The sequence below is a fragment of the Taudactylus pleione genome, unplaced genomic scaffold (assembly GCF_031769625.1).
Source record: "Taudactylus pleione unplaced genomic scaffold, aTauple2 ptg000755l, whole genome shotgun sequence".
NCBI classification, from domain to species: domain Eukaryota; kingdom Metazoa; phylum Chordata; class Amphibia; order Anura; family Myobatrachidae; genus Taudactylus; species Taudactylus pleione.
The window spans coordinates 1,042,377-1,060,910 of record NW_028285157.1 but is presented as its reverse complement, the minus strand read 5'-3'; the positions used below and the strand labels follow the sequence as shown (position 1 = coordinate 1,060,910).

Genomic DNA, 18,534 nt, shown 5'->3' with positions numbered 1-18,534 from the left:
TGGGTACTCTGAAACCCCCCCTGTGTGCACTACTGACTCGCACCATGCTTGGTGCGATTTGCCGTGAATGCAGCAAAGACACAACAGGATATATCTGTAGTTTTCAAATGGCAGTTTTATCACAATTTTCCAGCAGTATTGCTTTGATACATTAAGCGAGTTCATCCACAAATTCATCCACTTTCTTTGTATTTTTTTTTTTTTTTTGCAATCCATCTTATCCTTCCAATATTCTTCTCATTTAGGGGTATATTTATTAAAATGTGTGATCTGCTCCCCAAAATTAAGAATCCTTATCACTGCAAATTGGATAAGGATTCTTGAAGTACTTGAATTTATCAGTTTTAATTGCTGGGACAAGGGCTTCTGCCTATAAGCAGCTTTCCAGCTGCACATGCACAATGCAGTTTGAAAAATCCTTCATCCAACCTCAGAGGGATCACAAGATCCCATTCTGACAGGGCAGCACCACATCAGATAATGAGCTAACACCATCTGAAGAGCCACTGTCCCTGCATGTGTATTTTAATACATGCCATGGTAATCAGCAATAAGAAATTATAATTACCGTGCCTACATCCAATAATTAATAAATGGGCACCTTAGTGAGAGACTGGCATAACAGCTACATAGTAACAATTCCATAAAAACATGGTTACAGACATTAAGAATAACATTAATAAAAATACACACACACAGAACCACATAGTATATGTATACAGAAATTAAGCCCTTCACATGCCCTATTATAAAATTGTCCTTTTCATACCCCATTGTATAAATAATGTTCTTGTCAGGCCCCATTATGCTTAACTATTCAGCCTGACCTGTCACCACTCCATCCAAACCGAAACCATGGAGGTAGAATCCATGCATCATCCTGCAGGAACTGTGACTTCACCAGCAAGATCAGTGCCTCTCAGTAACATGTGGGATGGTCAGTGTAGCACCCCCCTGTGGTTGGCACACTATGCATATGCAATGGCAGCATCATGAGGTGAGCTGGGTGCAGAGAGGAGGGCCCAGACCGAAATAGTCCACTGGTGGGGCCCAGGGTGATGCCTGATATCAACAAGGGATCATTCCATTGTTTATTACACCACTCAATGTGTACCCTCAGTACACCCCTAGGTGGTGGGTGCCAAGTTGATTGTGTAAAAAACAGATAAATTAATATTGTCCTTGATAAAAGGAATATGTGGACATACATATTCATTTAGAAACTCACAAATATATGCATGCTTATGTTACTTTCTTTTTCTACACTGCAATTTAGGGCATATAGAAAATCATTAAGAATATATACAGTTGTGCGAGTTGCGGAAGGCCACACTTGTCGAATGGCCCCAGGCCTAGAGAGCATAAGGCCATCCCTTTCCTCTCTAAATGTAGGCAGGTGTGTGTCTGATGCAGCAGCCATTTTTTTATATCTTAGCTAAAAGCATGTTAATTGATGTAATAAAAAGTGTGTAAAGAATAGGGTTTTATTTCTTTGCAGGTATGATTAACTTCGGAGATATGCAAAGGTTGAACTGCTATATAAGTTCAAAATAAACAAAGCACCATCTTTCAATGGCACGAATACCCATTTCCACGAAGAAAAAGCAAGATACTTCGGACATGCTCCTTTTCTTTAATGGATCTGACTTTAAATGAACGGAGAGACAAATTAATAAGTATAAATGAAGAAATTGAGGTATTACAGACCTTGAGGTATTAAACCTTTTCAGGATCAAGAAGACTTCATCATATTGGAGGAAAAAGTAGAAAGTAAAATACAGAAAGAAACAACTAAACTCATACATAAAGAACAGAAAAAATTATTAAGGGATCAAAATTGTCGCTATTCACCAGTCAAGAAGAAAAAACAGAAATAAAAGAAGAGAACAGTCACTATTGAAGATTTCCCAAGAAGAATCCAATATGAAGAAGCTTTCAGGGGATCACATCAGAGACAAATCAACAAAAGAATACGGGAAAAACGATACCCTAGATGGGAAAGGAGACAAAACCAAAATCCAGACTGGACACAAACGCAAGAGGGAAGAAGGAATTATGAATATGAAAGGTGAGAAAGACCTAGAAGGCCTTGGAGTCCTGACAGATGTATGTCTACCTACAGGAGAGAACCCATGAACTTAAGTAATAGGTTTGATATATTGCAAGACCAATCATCACCAGGGTTCATGGGAACCTCACAGTATAAGAGAATGTGACAGATAATGAAAGAAAGAAAAAGCAGCAAAAGGGGAGGTAAGGATAAAATGAAATCAAAATGGAAGAGAAATCTCCAATAAAAAAACAAGCAACCCTGTTGAAACCACAAGTTCCTTGTCTTATAAACAAACTAAAATATTTTACCTTAGCTCAAGAAAATTGAGTAAGGATGAGGAAAGAGTACTTAAGAAAGGGCTTAAATATGCCCCAACTAATAGAAAGGACTCTTTTGAAACCTTCATCGAGCTACAAAAGTATGTTAGAAAATTAACTGCTGCAAGTAATATTGGTCTAGTTTAAACCTTAGAGACCACAGTATCTATAGAAAAATTCAAGTATAAAAAGAATTAATGCACTTGGCTCTGTATATCAAGAATTACTCATACAATATGAAATGGGGTTTGCTGTCTGTTAGTAAACAGGAGGCTTCAATAAAATACAATATTTAATATATGTGTATCACATGACAATTATAAAATAGTAATAAAAAAGTAAAAGTGTTAAAGAAAAATCACAAATGGCTCTTATCTAATAGAAATAGCTAACTGAATAACTGAAAACCATACAAAGGGAACCATCACAGATGAGAAGTTTAAATTTCTGAGTAAAGAAGATGCTGTTACCCGGTGATATACGTTTTACCAAAAATCCATAAGGATGAAAAAAAAACCTGCGATACCGATTATCGTGGGAACAGAAAGCCTCACTACAAATCTTTCATCCTTTATTGACTTCCATCTGCAACGTTTGGTTCAAAAAAATACCACCTATTTGAGAGACACCATGGACATTTTATACAAAATTAAAGAGTTAACATGGGAGGAAGACATGTTTCTCATTACCGAAGATGTGAGCTCATTGTACACGATCATCGACCATGAGCATGGAGGAAGTTTTTACTCTCGTTCTAAAACAGATATGAAAGAAGACAAGAATTAAAACCAAGCGCTTCTAAAAGAGTATATAGAAAAGACAGACTTTTAAAAATATTCTAATCTAAGCTATTAATATAGCTGTTTCTATGGATATAAAAATTCTTATGCCTAGCATAACAATAACTTTACCTCAATAGTATTGATGGATCTGAGCCCTGTAAGCAATGTTAATATGTAAGACATAAACTTACATTTATGATTATAATGTTTATAGTCTTTTCAGACAAATTGATGGAGTGGGTAATTATAACAGCAGTGTCCCAATGGTAATAGTCCATATAGCCAGCCTCTAACTGTCCCTACCTTACTGCCTCATGATGGGCTTCTCCGTCTGGGGTTTCCTCTTTATTACCAACTGCATGTGTAGTGGCCACTGCGTGTGGTGATGGAAGCAGCCGTCACGCGGCTGGACCCGACACTAACAGGGGATCGCTGAGTACTTTCTCCCTCCGGGAATTCCTCTTCATGGCACTGCTCTCACAGCATGTGAAGCCCGCAGCACTGGGTGATGACATCAGGCGCCGGGCGGCTCTCTTGGCTCTCTCGGATCTGTTAGTCACCCCTGGGAACTCCAACTAGCACTACTAGTCTAGTAGTGGAGATCATTAATTCTGGGATACAAAGCATGGAGGACACTTCAGGTAACAACTCCCCCAGAAGCCACAGCTGCGTTAGATATGGTGGGAATGGAGAGCAACCTTGCATCCGATGCTCTTGATCTCCGGGGAACCACAAATAAGGGAGACAGTAAGTGATGCATGATTCTACTTCTTGGTCCCCAGCGCAAACTTTTGTATATATGTTTTTTACCTATTTCTTCACACTCATGTATCATTTATGTTATTTATTTAACAAAAGCTGCCATGAGTAGTCACATACAGGAAATTAACTACTAATGAGTCCACTTCTAGATTCTACAGGAAGTACCTCCCACTTAGGGAATAAAAAAGGAGCTTATGACACACAATCATCATGCTCTGAGGAAGACCTAAGGGTCGAAACATGTAAGCATCTGTAGATGTGGATATCAGGAGGTGACCAGCCAAGTTGACTCAGAACCCCTAAATTTGGTTGTTGTCGGTTCTCTGGCAACCAAACCCGCACATCTCTAATTGTATTCCATTGCAGTTTCTGTGTTGGTCACCAGTGGCCACTGTTTCATAATGGTTATACATGCTGGTATTCATGAAACCTTCAATTTTAGTAAAGTATTTTGCCATGTGCATCACACAGCTCCTGGGGGTATATTTACTAAAGTTTATAGAAGTGGAAGTGTTGCCCATAGCAACCAATGAGATTGTACTTCTTATTTATCTAGCACCTTCTAGCAGACAATAGCTGAATCTGATTAGTTGCTATGGGTAACAATCTCCAATTCTGTAAACCCACACTTGCACATACTATACAAATACTAGTTTAATTTTCTTTATATATTCAAAAGGCACTGGTCTTCTGGTATTCCATGTTGTTTTTGTTGGAAATGATGTGTGTGCAGGTGTTGATATTGCAGAGTTATGTACACACCAGCAGAAGACTCACTCTATAAACAGCCCAGTTACTTACCCAGTGATGTTGGTTTATTGATAGATATAGTCAGTACTCTGTTACATGCACACTGGTGATGGAGTGGAGCTTGAGTGGAGCGTGGTTACATACAGCTCACCAGCTGGAGAGTGTATGCTGCAAATGGGTAGTGGTGCAGGATGGAGCAGCTTTATATGTAGGTATTAACCTGGTCTCTCAAAATTTAAGAGCTAAGTAGGAGACTATTGTCCCCTGGCATGTCACTCCTCAGACTAAAGACGTCCCCTTCACATGCTTTGTAGTGAGTTCGGCTGCCATCTTTGGACATGGTATGAAGCTTCCCTAAAGAACAGAAAAAATGAGCTCTCCTCTATCAACAATTTTTCCCTTTCTGTAATCAATTAGGTTTTGGCCTACTATAAATTAGCCAAATCTTTCACATCTTGTAAATTAAATAGAAATGCTAAACCTGTCATTATCTATTTAAATGATGCAAGAGCAATTTCCCTGGTGAATAGGTTTCCCGATAGTCCTGCAACACAATAGCCACACACATGTGACGCTTAGCTCTGCCACACATTCCCTGGCATTTGTAGCTATGTTCATCTACCTTTGGAATCAGGGTGTGAAACTTAATCTGGAACCATATTAAAGCATCAGCTATCCAATTTTTCAGTCCTGGAACATGTTTTGATAAAGTAAAAATGACTCTGAACATACCATCAAAAGGTACAGCAGCAGGGTAATAACAGGCTGCAAAGATAATAACATGAGTGTTTAGTGCTACAGAAATGGAAGTTGCTCAATCAATTCATATGTTTGCAACAGGTGCTAGAAAAGGAGGGGAAATATTTCAAAGAGACACACAGAGAAATCCTGCAGCACGCTGCTGGGAACCAGGAAAAAGCTGCTACTTTATTTGTGTATAAAATGCTCGTGTCTGAGTCAGTACTACCAAGACAAATTATGGGCCCAAGTTCTGGAGGGAGTGTGTCTAAATATGGGACGTGGCCACGTCCTCTCAGGATAATATTTACACTGAACACATTCACGCTAAGACATTCATCCTCCTCCATGGGTAGCTTGACACCCTAAACATGCCCGGGCCCAGGTAATCAGCACCAACTCCCCCAACTCTTTGTGTCCCTTGTCTCAGTTATACTCCTTTGCAAATATATTATAAACCACCCACCAAAAGTCTCTTGTTTGTACAGTGGACCTAACTGTATACAGTCAATTTCAAAGTACAACAATTGGTGACCAATATACACTGAAGTGCCATGTGTAGATGACTAGTATTGTGTAGGACGCCCTCTAACCCGGTGAAGTGCAACAAATCGACATGGTATTGTCCTCTAGAGAGATGTTGACCCATGCAGTATGAATAGCTTCCCACAGCACCCTGATGTTTGTAGGTGCTGTATCTTGGGTGTGAATGGACCTCTACACTACGTCCAATAAATGTTTGAATAGGTTAATGTCGAGCAAAGGTGGTGACCACACCATTCTTCAGAACTCTCCAGAATGCTCCTCGAGCCAATTCTGGACAACTTGGGACCGATGACATGGTGCATTATCCGGCTGGAATATTCCATCATTGTGGGGGTACATTAAGCCCATGAAGGACTGCAAATGGTCATCAAGTAATGCAACAGACAGTGCCTTGTTGACAACTAGGGTCCATGGCCTCATGTGCCACACCAGAAAACTACAGTTCCATTAACTCTGAATCAACTGGAAACATGACTAATCAGACCACACCACATTTTAGCAATCCTCCATTGTCCAGTTGGTAACGTCAAGAGCCAAGGTGAGGCACTGTGTCCGGTGTCATAGTGTTAACAGAGGCACTCTGGCAGGTCTTCTGCACCCATATTCCATGGAAGCTAAAAAACGTTACACTCACCTGCTGGATATGCGTCTGGTACCTCCTGCATTGACTGTATATATATGCGTGTGTGTGTATGGTGGCACTCAGCATCTGAATATTATAAACATGGTGGATTTCCACCATGTTTCCATTCAGATGCTGAGTGCCGCCATTCTTTTGTTTATCTATGTATTGGAGCTTGCTTGCTCTGATATATATATATATATATATATATATATATAAAAAGTCAATATAAGCTGCTACTCCACAATATAACAAAAGTTATTTGCCCTTGTGCCATCCGAAGGTATAGGAACCCAAAATCTAGAAACAAGCAAACAGCGGCACTCACGGGACTTCCAAAGGAAAAAAGACTCCTGGATACAGCAGTGTAGTTCAACGTTTCAGTCTTGGTAGACTTTTATCAAGAACAATATCAAAATACACGTGAACATACCTTTATAGGATAGCTTGTAAAGTGTGGTGCATGGCCGCCCCTCCTGTCCAGTTCTGGGTGGGTGATGTCATCCGCATGCGACCGACGCATCACTCAGCACGTCATGACGCTCGGTGTGTGACGTGGTTAGTATGACTCACCCAATATAACACCAGTATTAAACTAAAAACATCTTATCCAGTAGTACCTCTCATCTATACTTTACCAAAAGTCCACAAATCCCTACAGTCTCCCCCTGGATGCCCCACGATTTCCGCTAGAGGATCCTTATACAGTTCAGGATCTAAATTTTTTGATTTTTTTGTTCAGCCACTAATCATGGAGGAACCGACTTTCCTCAAAGACACAAACACTTTTCTTGAAAAATTACATCAGTTGAATCAGTTACCTGAAAACTTACTTATCTGTACAGTAGATGTTGTATCATTGTACACCAGCATTCCCCATACACAAGGGTTGGAAAGCATGGAAAGCTTTTTGCTATCTAAACAAGAGTACAATGGTCCGAATATTCAGCTGTATATACAACTTCTTGAGAAAGCGCTCACAAGGAACTATTTCCTTTTTGACAACTTGTTCTTTTTACAAAAAAGAGGCTGTGCCATGGGCTCTCACGTTGCACCGGCCTTCGCCAATATCTACATGTTTTATGTGGAAAGGGCTGTTTTTCTGAGTTCAGTGATCATTTGCTTTACTTTATAAGATACATAGATGATATCTTTGTACTATGGTCAGGCACCTCACAACAGTTTTTTTTCAGCTATGGATAATATCAACCAAATGCCTGAACATATTAAATTCACGTATGAATGCAGCTCTGAGAACATACACTTTTTGGATGTGGACATTAGTTGGGATGGTACTTCCTTCTCTACTAACATCTATACCAAACCTACGGACTGCAATACACTCCTACATGCAGGGAGTCATCATCGTGTGTCTCTAATAAGGAGCTTACCTTATTCTCAATTCCTTCGCGTTCTAAGGATTACAAGTAACACTGATAAGGCTGATAAAGCATTGGACAACATGATGACCAAGTTTTTGAATAGGGGATGTAAGCTAAAAGACTTGCTGAAAGCTAAAGCTAGAGCCATTAACAACAGCAGCAAACCAGACAATCCATCCTTCACTACTAAAACAAACAAGGCTCCAACCATGTTTATTACACAATACAACTCTGCAAGTCAACATATCAACACAACTGTTAAAAAATTCTGGCCGGTTGTGAATACAGACTCTAGTCTTAAGCCTCTGCACACATCTAGAATTATGATGGGGTACTGGAGAGGGAAAAGTTTAAAAGACTGGCTTGTACACAACGATGTATCCACAATTGAAGCACCTATGGCAAGCAATTTCCTTTCACGGAAACCTGGCTGCTACAAGTGCATTGGTTGTACCACCTGCAGGTATATGGAAACAGGACCAGATGTGGTTCATCCACACTCCGGTAAGAGGATTACCATCAGACACGTACTTAATTGCATGACTAGATTTATCATCTACATGAATACGTTGCCCCTGCGGCCTCGCGTATATATTGGAAAAACTACATGTACAGCAAGAATTAGGATGGCACAACATTGTACCGCCTTAAGACAAGCCCTTGAAGGCAGAGAAAATGACCAACCAGTGGCAAGACATTTTAAGGAACGAAAGCACCCTCTGGCCACACTAAGACATAAAGTTATCGACCATGTGCCAATATCGAAAGGAGGGGGAGATAGAGACAAACGATTGATGCAACTTGAAACCCGTTGGATACATGACATGAACACAGTGGCCCCGTTTGGTCTTAATGAAACCCTATCGTTTGCATGTTTTCTCTGAATCGTGATGCTATTACTTTATCACACAGTTTTTCCAGTACAGTAACTTTTCCCGTATATTTTGTTACAGTGCACGTTCAATTCTCTTGGTGCATAGATACTGTTGGATATATAACTTGAAATTTTACAGTAGCTTGTGTACATGTTACACATGTTTTTTTCTGTGAGTTCGGTTTTGGCCCACCTAAGATTTTCTTCTAGTCTATACATGACCCCTAGATATGGATTTTTGATCTGCTATTCAGCAATGTTCGGGTCATATCTGGTTATGCTCACAAGGCTGAGGGGAAGTACTGGCATCCTACATTCATATGGTCAGTTACAACCATACATGCACTGGATAAGCCCGATCTCGTCTGATCTTGGAAGCTAATCAGTGTTTGGCCTGGTTAGTACTTGGATGGGGGACCACCTAGGAATACCAGGTGTTGTAAAACAACCAAATAAAAGGACATTTAACTTGACCCCATGCGTGTGCATCTCCAAGACAGGTCTGGCACTGGATGATTGGTTTTCAATCATATCTTTGGTTTTGGTCCATATATTGGCTCTCTTCAATTATATCTTTGATGATTTTTGAGTATCTTAGTTATTGATGCATGATACCCAATTCTGGATATATATATTGATATATATATATATATATATAGTAGAATGAGCCTGGCACTCAGGACGATGAGGGTAGGAACGCGGGTGCCATCCTAAAGAAATGTATACACGAAATCCTTCTGGCTTGGGTATGCTCCCAGCACACTAAAAAGGAAGGCAGCACTCCAATAGGTGAATAAAGTCAATATATATTATTGATACAGCAACATGATAACATCTATATGTCAATGTTTCAAGGCTGTAAGCCTTTTCATCAGGACATGCAAAGGAAAACCAAATATAAAACTGGCCTACCTTAAATAGACAAAGGAAGAGTGCTGAAAGTATCTCCTCTCCGTGTCAGGAGCCACGAGATGCGAGCGTCTCCCGGAAGTGGGGAACTCACCAAATGTAACACAGCCCTGTGGTTGCCCAGTAACCGGAGACGCAGATTCCACTAGTACCTGCGGGCAGACTGGAACTCCCCGAAGTGACCTCATAGGAGTCTACATCAGAGGTGCCGGCATCCCCCTGGCGCGATGCACCTCTGTGGTTGCCCAGCAACCAGTAGTTTACTTCGTCATCTGCCCCTGGAGAGAATAGAAAAATAAAATATACGTGAAAAATGTGTAAGGAGATAGTGCAGACAGGCAAATCAAAGTGTGGATAGAAAAATAAAGAACAGAAAAAGTGAGTGATACACAAAGAAAAACTGAATAAAGAAAAAATATGAAAAATATAAAAAAGAATGAAACTGAAATCTGCTAAACGCTAAGTAATATACAAAATACCAATATCACATAATCATAATATCACAATATACTAACTGATGATGAACATTAAAGGAGAAAACGATTAATGAAATACAAAAGGGGCATAGCATCAAAACCCACTAAAAGGCAAGAATTCTAAAAACACATTTAACATGTTTTTTTCATTAAGCCCCCTTGGGGCAATGGTGTCTAAATGGTGGATCCAACGTGCCTCACACTGATTCAAACATTTGGCTCTGTCATCGCCCCAAACGTCAATCGGAACATGATCCACAATTTTGTATTTGAGACTGGCTAAAGTGTGATTAACCAACCGAAAATGACGAGCCACAGGTCGCTCTATCTCTTTACCGCTCTAATGGAGGATCGGTGCAGAGCTGCTCATTCTCTGAACGTGCGAGTGGTCTGACCAACATAATATAGCCCGCAAGGGCAAATAATAATGTAAATGATGAACGTGGATGTACACGTGAGTACATGTCGTATAGGGAATTTACGACCATTATGCAGATGTTTAAAGTAATGTCCTGGTTCTAAATATCTGCAGGTGGTGCAAGAAATGCACTTGTAGCATCCTGGTTTCTTCTTCTGAACAACTATGTCTGAAACAGGAGATGGCGAAACAACGTAGGTTTTCATAAGTAGATCCTTAAGGTTTTTTCCTCTAGAATAAGCCGGCATGAGAGAAGTATGTTTAAATGTAGGGAGATCACTGTCACTTGTCACAATCAGCCATAGTTGCTTAGAAGACCGCTTTACAGTAGAGCTTGTGGTGGAAAATTCAGAGATAAATGGAATTTTGCTAGCCACTTTTTGTTTAGAGGCAGATTTTAACAACTCTGTCCTGGGTATCTGTAAAATTTCTTGTTTGCTAGCCAACAATTCCTGTACAGGATAACCACGACTTACAAATTTGTCCACTAACTCGTCAAGACAGTCGTCTAGTGCTGCAGGGTCACTGGTGATTCTAGCGGCATGCATAAACTGGGAACGGGGCAAGGATTTCTTCAAAGATGACGGGTGACAACTGCTATGATGCAGAACAGTGTTCCAGTCAGTAGGTTTATTGTAGAGATTGGTTGTAATGATGCCATTAGAAACAGAAACTGCAACATCTAAATAATGAATCTCTTTTCTACTATAGTCCAGAGTGAATTTGATAGGGCCATCCAATCGATTGATAGAAGTCACAAGACTACACAAATCATTCTCTGTACCTATCCAAATCAAAAAAAGATCATCTATGTACCTGGTGTACATTATAATTTGACTGCTGATGTGGACATCTGAGAAGAAAAATTGTGCTTCACATCCAAACATAAAAATGTTTGCGAAAGATATATATATATATTTTTTCACTTTACCGTGTCTCTTATATTGCTTATAACTTATAAGCAATATAAGTTTAAGTTTATAACTTATTGCCATGCATTACATAGATATTCCTGCACTGTCAGATTTCTAGAGTCAGTGATTTTTTTTGTCCATGTTTACAAAATTATGTGTCTTGTATATTTGTTATATGTCTTCTACGTGTCACTTATATCTCATCATTCAAGTCCCCTCTTTGGACTTTGTTTTTCCCATTCAAGTCACAGTGCACCATGTTTTGTATGGATATAACATATCAGATTGCACAATGTTACATCCCAATGTGGTTCCCTGTTATTGTGTTCAGGTTACCATGGCTACCGCACATGCTTCCACCGCCCACCACCTGAGGTCCATCACGTGAATGGGTGAGTCATACTGACCGCGTCACACGCCGAGCGTCATGACGTCATGACGTGCTGAGTGACACCTCAGCCGCATGCGGATAACGTCACCCACCCGGAACTGGACAGGAGGGGCGGCCATGCACCACACTTTACACGCTATCCTATAAATGTATGTTCACTTGTATTTTGATGTCGTTCTTGATAAAAGTCTACCAAGACTGAAACGTTGAACTACACTGCTGTGTCCAGGAGTCTTTTTTCTTTTGGAAGTCCCGTGAGAGCCGCTGTTTGCTTGTTTCTATATATATATATATATATATATATATATATTGCTTGTCTGTTACCATGGTCAATTCTGTCCAGATGCCAGTAGTCACGATCATTAAACACCTGTGGTCAGCCACTGTGCTGCTCACGGTGGGAGGTAATGCCTTTTATGAAGTATTCCATGTACACATGTGACACCGTAGATCGAGAAATGTTGAATGTCTGCACCACTTCAGAAATGGAATGTTCCATCCATTGGACACCCATTATCATGCCCCTATCACAGTGCGCTGGAAACCGGCTCCCAATTACCGGGTCTGGCAGCATTGGAGTCTCTGTCGGCAGCAGGCAGCGGGCAGGTAGTTCCCGGCACCTGCTGCTGTGACGTCCACCCTGGGCCCCCCTCACGCTGGAAGTGCGGGCAGCCGCGGCTCTCCTAGGACAGTGCGAACCAACCTGCAGGGGCACTTAAAGTGACAGGCGCACCAAACGTGGAGAATTGAACTCACCCTATTTAAGGAAATCTCTGGCACCAGACAGGTGCCAGAGTATAGGCTCCATACCATACTCCAGCGTTCCAAAGTACTTACCTGTTATCCTGATCTTGACCTTGGCTTGTTTGTGACTCTGAATTTGTCTGACCCCTTATACTGTTCCTGACATCTGGTTCTGACCCTGGCTTCTCATTGTGACCCATTTACATCTGCTCCCTGGTACCATCTCACCTGTTTGGATCTGACCCGGCCTGTCGACTACGTTATTCTTCTGCACCTGATCCAGTGTCTACCAGTACCTGTATAGGGGAACTTAACCTGAGGGTCGCTACCTGTGTGTCGGATGCAGCCAAGTCCATACCTTCTTGCGAGGGTCCCTCATGAATACCGCCGGCACATTAGACTCCGCGCCTCAGGCATAGGTCTAGCCAATTCCCTAAACGGGGCTGCATCCACAAACCGTCCGAGAGTTGTGACACCCCATTTGAATGCTGATAATTCATGTCACCTTGCCTTGAGCAGCCTAGCTGGTGTTCAAACTGACTCACGAGATGTCACATTACAGTACCATTGATGCAGGTCTGGGCATTTCACGGTTGGTGACGCCTGCTATCCCATGACTTTTGGCACTTCAGTGTAGGTACTCTCAGGACAGAATTTCAAAGGCTGCAGACTTCTAATTAACTGCAAATCGATGCAGATGTTGGATGGTTTTGTCCTTCAAATTGCATGTTTTTGTGGGCCAAATTTCTCTATGGAATTCAGCTCCTTGCTGAACAGACTAAAGATAGAAACATAGAAACATAGAATTTGATGGCAGATAAGAACCACTTGGCCCATCTAAGTGTCAACCTGCCATGGTGTCCCCAGCCCAGCCTGTCAAATCCTAATGTTGGTAGTGGCTTTTTCAAGTAGAGGGACACCATGCTCTTTGTCTCATACTTTCCCCCATACCATTCAAGGGGGAAAAATCACTAGTGCTGGTGACACCTTTGGGGGTGAACACACTTTTTTTCTTTTTTAAATGTATGGGGGAGATGTCCTAAGCCTTGGAGAGAGATAAAGTACCAACCAATCAGCTACTGTAATTTTAAAGGCCATTGTAGCAAATCACAAGAGAAAGTTGCGCTAAACTAGGCTAAATGAGTTTACACATAGGTTGCATCCTTTAGAGGTTTGAGGGATAACCCACTCCCTCTTTAAATATATTGCAAATAAAGACTGGTGCTTGCATCCCATACATGGATAGTATATTCTTAAATGTAAATGTGGTCCCAATTTAAATATTTTTGGGATTGACAATATTGACACCCCTCTGAGGAAATCCCTGTTAGGAAGAAATGCGTTAGGGAACTTTATGTTTGATTTTTGCTGTGGGACATTTCCGCTGATTGTCCGCTGAAGGAGCTCACTAACAGCTATCCAGCCAAAGACGCGGGGAGCTGTGATACGGCAGATGCTTCTTAATAGTCACATACAGTTGAGGACACAGTGGGAGAAGATGGACATTGCCACACTGGGTGACCAGACCCTCCGCACACTGTCCAACTAGACCGGGGACAAGGTTAGAACAGGCAGACCTCGCCACGCTGGGTGATTGGATCCCCTGTAAACGGCCGCTAACAAGTCGGGGATGTGGTGAGATAAGGCGGACTTCACCATGCCAAATATCAGTCTTCTATCATATTGGTGAGTGCCAGGTCAGCATTATTGACCACCATCTTATTGGCAAGACTGTGGAGTATATTGACTGAATAAAAAACTTACAATAAAAAACTAATTCCGCTTTATACAATTGAGTGCTGCATACCACCCACCCCTGTGTTCAGGTATCACCTGCTTATTAAACCTTCAGCTGAATGAGGATATAGGCATAAGTGCCTCCCCGATTATTTGTCTATTTATACTGCAAACCGGAGTGGATTACAAACATGCACAGAAGATTTCACAAATTGTGGTGCCTATAAAATCCCCAGGTAACCCATTTGAAAAATTTAGCAACTCTGTTTATTATTTGTGTCAGTTCTGCAACATTAGGTGACACAGATTTGCTACTCTGTTGAACTGTCTGATTATCAGTTGTGGAATGTGATTGCAGATACCACATAACATATTTGGTGATCCCACACCAGTGTTTTTTCATATGCGTCAATTTTTGGTGTTTTTTTTATATATAAGATATTGATTGATTCAGTGTATCTGTTCATAGACTGAAATAACCTTTTTATGGCATAACTGATTTTCTTTTTATTTATTATCTATACATCACATTTTATTTCTGTGGCCCACAGCACTGTTATTTTTTTATTATTATTTGACAATATTAAGTGTCTGTTTATTCATTAAAAAAAAAGTTTGGCTGAGCTGATGGAGAAGAAAGAATATAAATTTTATTGAAATATATGCATTCTAAAATACCACTTGATGGTGTATTAAACTCTGTAAAAAAATATATAGGTATAGTATTTCCTAATACAGGTATACAACAACAAACAAACAAAATAAAGCAAACATAGACACACACTGCAAAGAGATAATGATCACTGGGAGCGCATACAAATATTGGTATATGCGAACTCTGTAAGTTTCCATGTCCAGAAACAACAACTAGGATTTCTCACTAATTGGCTGAAGAAAAAGTCTCAAAAGAGAACTGTAGGTAAACACCAAGGGGACCGCAAATAGCGCATTACTCAAAAATTACCGTTAGGTGGATATCCCGTCATGTGCCATATGTTGGTAAAAACTTCTAGTATTGGGCACTGGGATTTCTTTCCCTTTAGTCCGAGTCCCAGGTCAGGTGCCTTCTTTGTGCTAAGGGAGAACTGAGGGTCTGCCAGAAGACCCACCCCGCTGGTATTCCTGGTGTCTGACATCACGGAAATCAATTTCTCTTAAAGGACAGGTTTAGGACACATCCATCACTGGCATTAATGATGCAGTTGGAAATAGCTTTTCCTGCTTAATTTGACTCTTAGGGGCTGATTTAGCATGCAATGCTAAACACAGATTCCCAATTATTGGGAATCTGCGCATGTGCAAGACCTGTTCTGTGAACATGTCCTGTATAATCACATGCGGCCCCTGCTATGCCTCTGCTTGATTGACAGGCAGAGGCATTTAAGTGGTGGTGCGGAAGCAGGGATGGCCAACGTTCCCCAAAATGAGGGCATGTCTGCCATTTTTGCTGGGAGTGGCAAGGCCAGGGGCTGCGTCCATGGACACTTTTTTCTTGCCTTGTAAGCCGGCCAGCCTGTGTAAGCTGAAGTCGATGGTTACGATGGTGATCCCAGCCTGCGACCTCAGGGGGTCGCAAACACAGCAGGGTGTGACAGACACCTCTTGCTCTATTTGCATATTAGCAAGGGTGGAATTGCAAAGCTGCTTGCATACAGCTTTGCAATTCCATCCTAAGCTGAATCACCCCCTTAGTCAATGATTCTTCACCAGTAACAAGATGGTCAATAACATTATAGGTAATTTGGGCTGCTGGCAACACCTTTTCCACCAAAACTAAAGATTTCAGATCCCACGGGTATTTATTTTTCAAATCAGTCACAGATTTTTTTAAATACTATTGTGTAAAGATGTTCTATATCTCACTTAGCATGACTATCTGCTTCCTGCTCTGCAAACCATTCTCGGGGGTAAATTTACTAAGATTTGAGTTTGGTCGAGATTGCAACCTCGGGTGAGTTTAGGCATGTTTTTCATCTCACAAGTTTAGTAAAGACAAACTCGTGTGAGTTTGGGAGAGAGTTTTCATTTTTCACTGAAAAACTCGGGTGAGATTGCAAACTGGAATCAACTCACCATCGGCCAGACTCTGAAGTACTTTTCATGAAAAGATGCAACTCAGGAATTTAATCAAGATTACAATCTCAGGTGAGAATGTAGCAAACTCGTAGAGAAATTGAAGTTTTAAATAGACCACCTCCTGAGCTGCATGTTTGGCAGAAACATACACAGATCAGTGTGATTTGTGTATGTTTCTGCATGTGAAGCCCTGGCCCACGTGCAACCAGCCAATGGGAGGCAGCAACATGTAAAGTGGCCGCTGATTGGATAGCGGCCCGCGGGAAATAGATGATTTTGGTCATCTGTCATTTCGCGAGGTGCATGTATATGTGACAACATATACTTACACATGTTCGGCATGGATTGCGTAAGTCGTTTTTTTTTTTTGCCAAGATTGTGGATGCTACAGCGAGCGGCGCCAGGATGGAGTTGAGTATGGGATCTTTTTTCCAGGTACATCAATGAATCTACATTGGAGAAGAGGACAGACCTGCTGGTACAGGTAAGTATATGTGAGTTAGCTGTATGTATTAAAGTTTTACTAGATACGGTGTGTGTGTACTGTGGTTCTTTAACTATTTATTTTAACAGTGGGGGTACGGGTGCTGGCCACCTGCTGGCACTTGCAATAGCAATTGCAAGTGCAATAGGGCAGGCATGCTGGCACCTGTAGTTTCACCTCCCCTGAGATCTCTGGACTGGCCTGACCGGCTTGGGGTGAGAATGCTTTGGAAACCCGGTAATATGGTCTCCTGGTGGTGGCATTACACCCCGGTTGGTATGGGTCCGGTGCTGGTATTAAATATAGGGTGACCCTTATGCAATTTTTCCCCCCTATATTTAAAACCAGCACTGGCCCTGTAGCCTGGTGCTGGTTCCTAAATTACAGTGGAACTTTACTCGTTTTGTTCCCCATAGTTTTCGAAACCAGGACTGGCTGACAAGTCCGGGGCTGGTTATGGCTTTTGGGAGGGGGACCCTACATATTTTTTTTTTTAAAACAAAACACTTTTTTTAATATTTATAGGCAGAAATATACACAAATCACAGTAATCTGTGTATGTTTCTGGCAAACTCGTAGCTCCAGAGGTGAGTGTTTAAAACTTCAATTTGGCAGAGAGTTTGCTGTCATCTCACCAGAGATTGTCATCTCGATTTTTGGTAAATTTGCGAGCTGTATATTTTAGGTGAAAAGTACTTCTGAGTTTGCCCAATGGTGATAAGATTTGTGTTTGCTATCTCACCTGAGATTTACAAGTGAGAAGAGAGAACTCTCTCCAAAACTCACCAGAGTTTGCCTTTAGTAAATTTGCAAGATGAAAAATATGCCTAAACTCACCCAATATTGTCTTCTCGATCAGACTTGATTCTTAGTAAATTTACCCTTTATTCTTATTTAAATATAAATTAATGTACAGTATAAATGAGTGTTTAAAAACGTTGCAATATCAGTTGTCACCACTAGATGTCCTTCAATCATTTACAATAGAAGTTTACATTAATGACTGCTAACTGTAGTCTAATGCTGAGAGAATAAAAGAGATTTTATTCTCGAAACGCATTGGCCAGAGAGAAGCATTGCTCAGGTGGACCTTATACATTAGAGTGCAAGGAGATATGTCTCTATTTTTAATTTATTTTTTCTGATTGGTTGCTATGGGCAATGTCACTTCTTAAATAGAAATCCCATCTTAGTAAATTTACCCCCTAGTGCACACAGGAACTAGACCTGTATCACACAGGGACATACCCCGTTCAGCCTTCATGCTCAAAAAGCCCCTAGCAATTACCATATATGTTTTTAGTATTTTTATTGTATATTTAATGTATACTGATTATTAAATATGTATTCTACATGATATTACCACCTCTGTGGAGAGAAAAGATACCATTATGGATTTGAATACATCAGAAATCTTGTGAGTAATGGTACACGGTGTTTTTCATCATAAAGATACCCTCATACGTTTATCGCCCCATATGCTAAGTGAGTGAGGTGCACTTCACATATAGAGCCAAATGTAATAGGGTTAGAGTTTAGAAAAGTGAGAGTTTCTGACA

At 40.9% G+C, this 18,534-nt stretch overlaps 1 pseudogene; it reads left to right on the top strand.

The window, feature by feature from the left end:
- Positions 1-9,152: 9,152 nt before the first annotated feature.
- LOC148477051 (5S ribosomal RNA) lies at positions 9,153-9,272 on the top strand (annotated as a pseudogene).
- Positions 9,273-18,534: the final 9,262 nt, after the last annotated feature.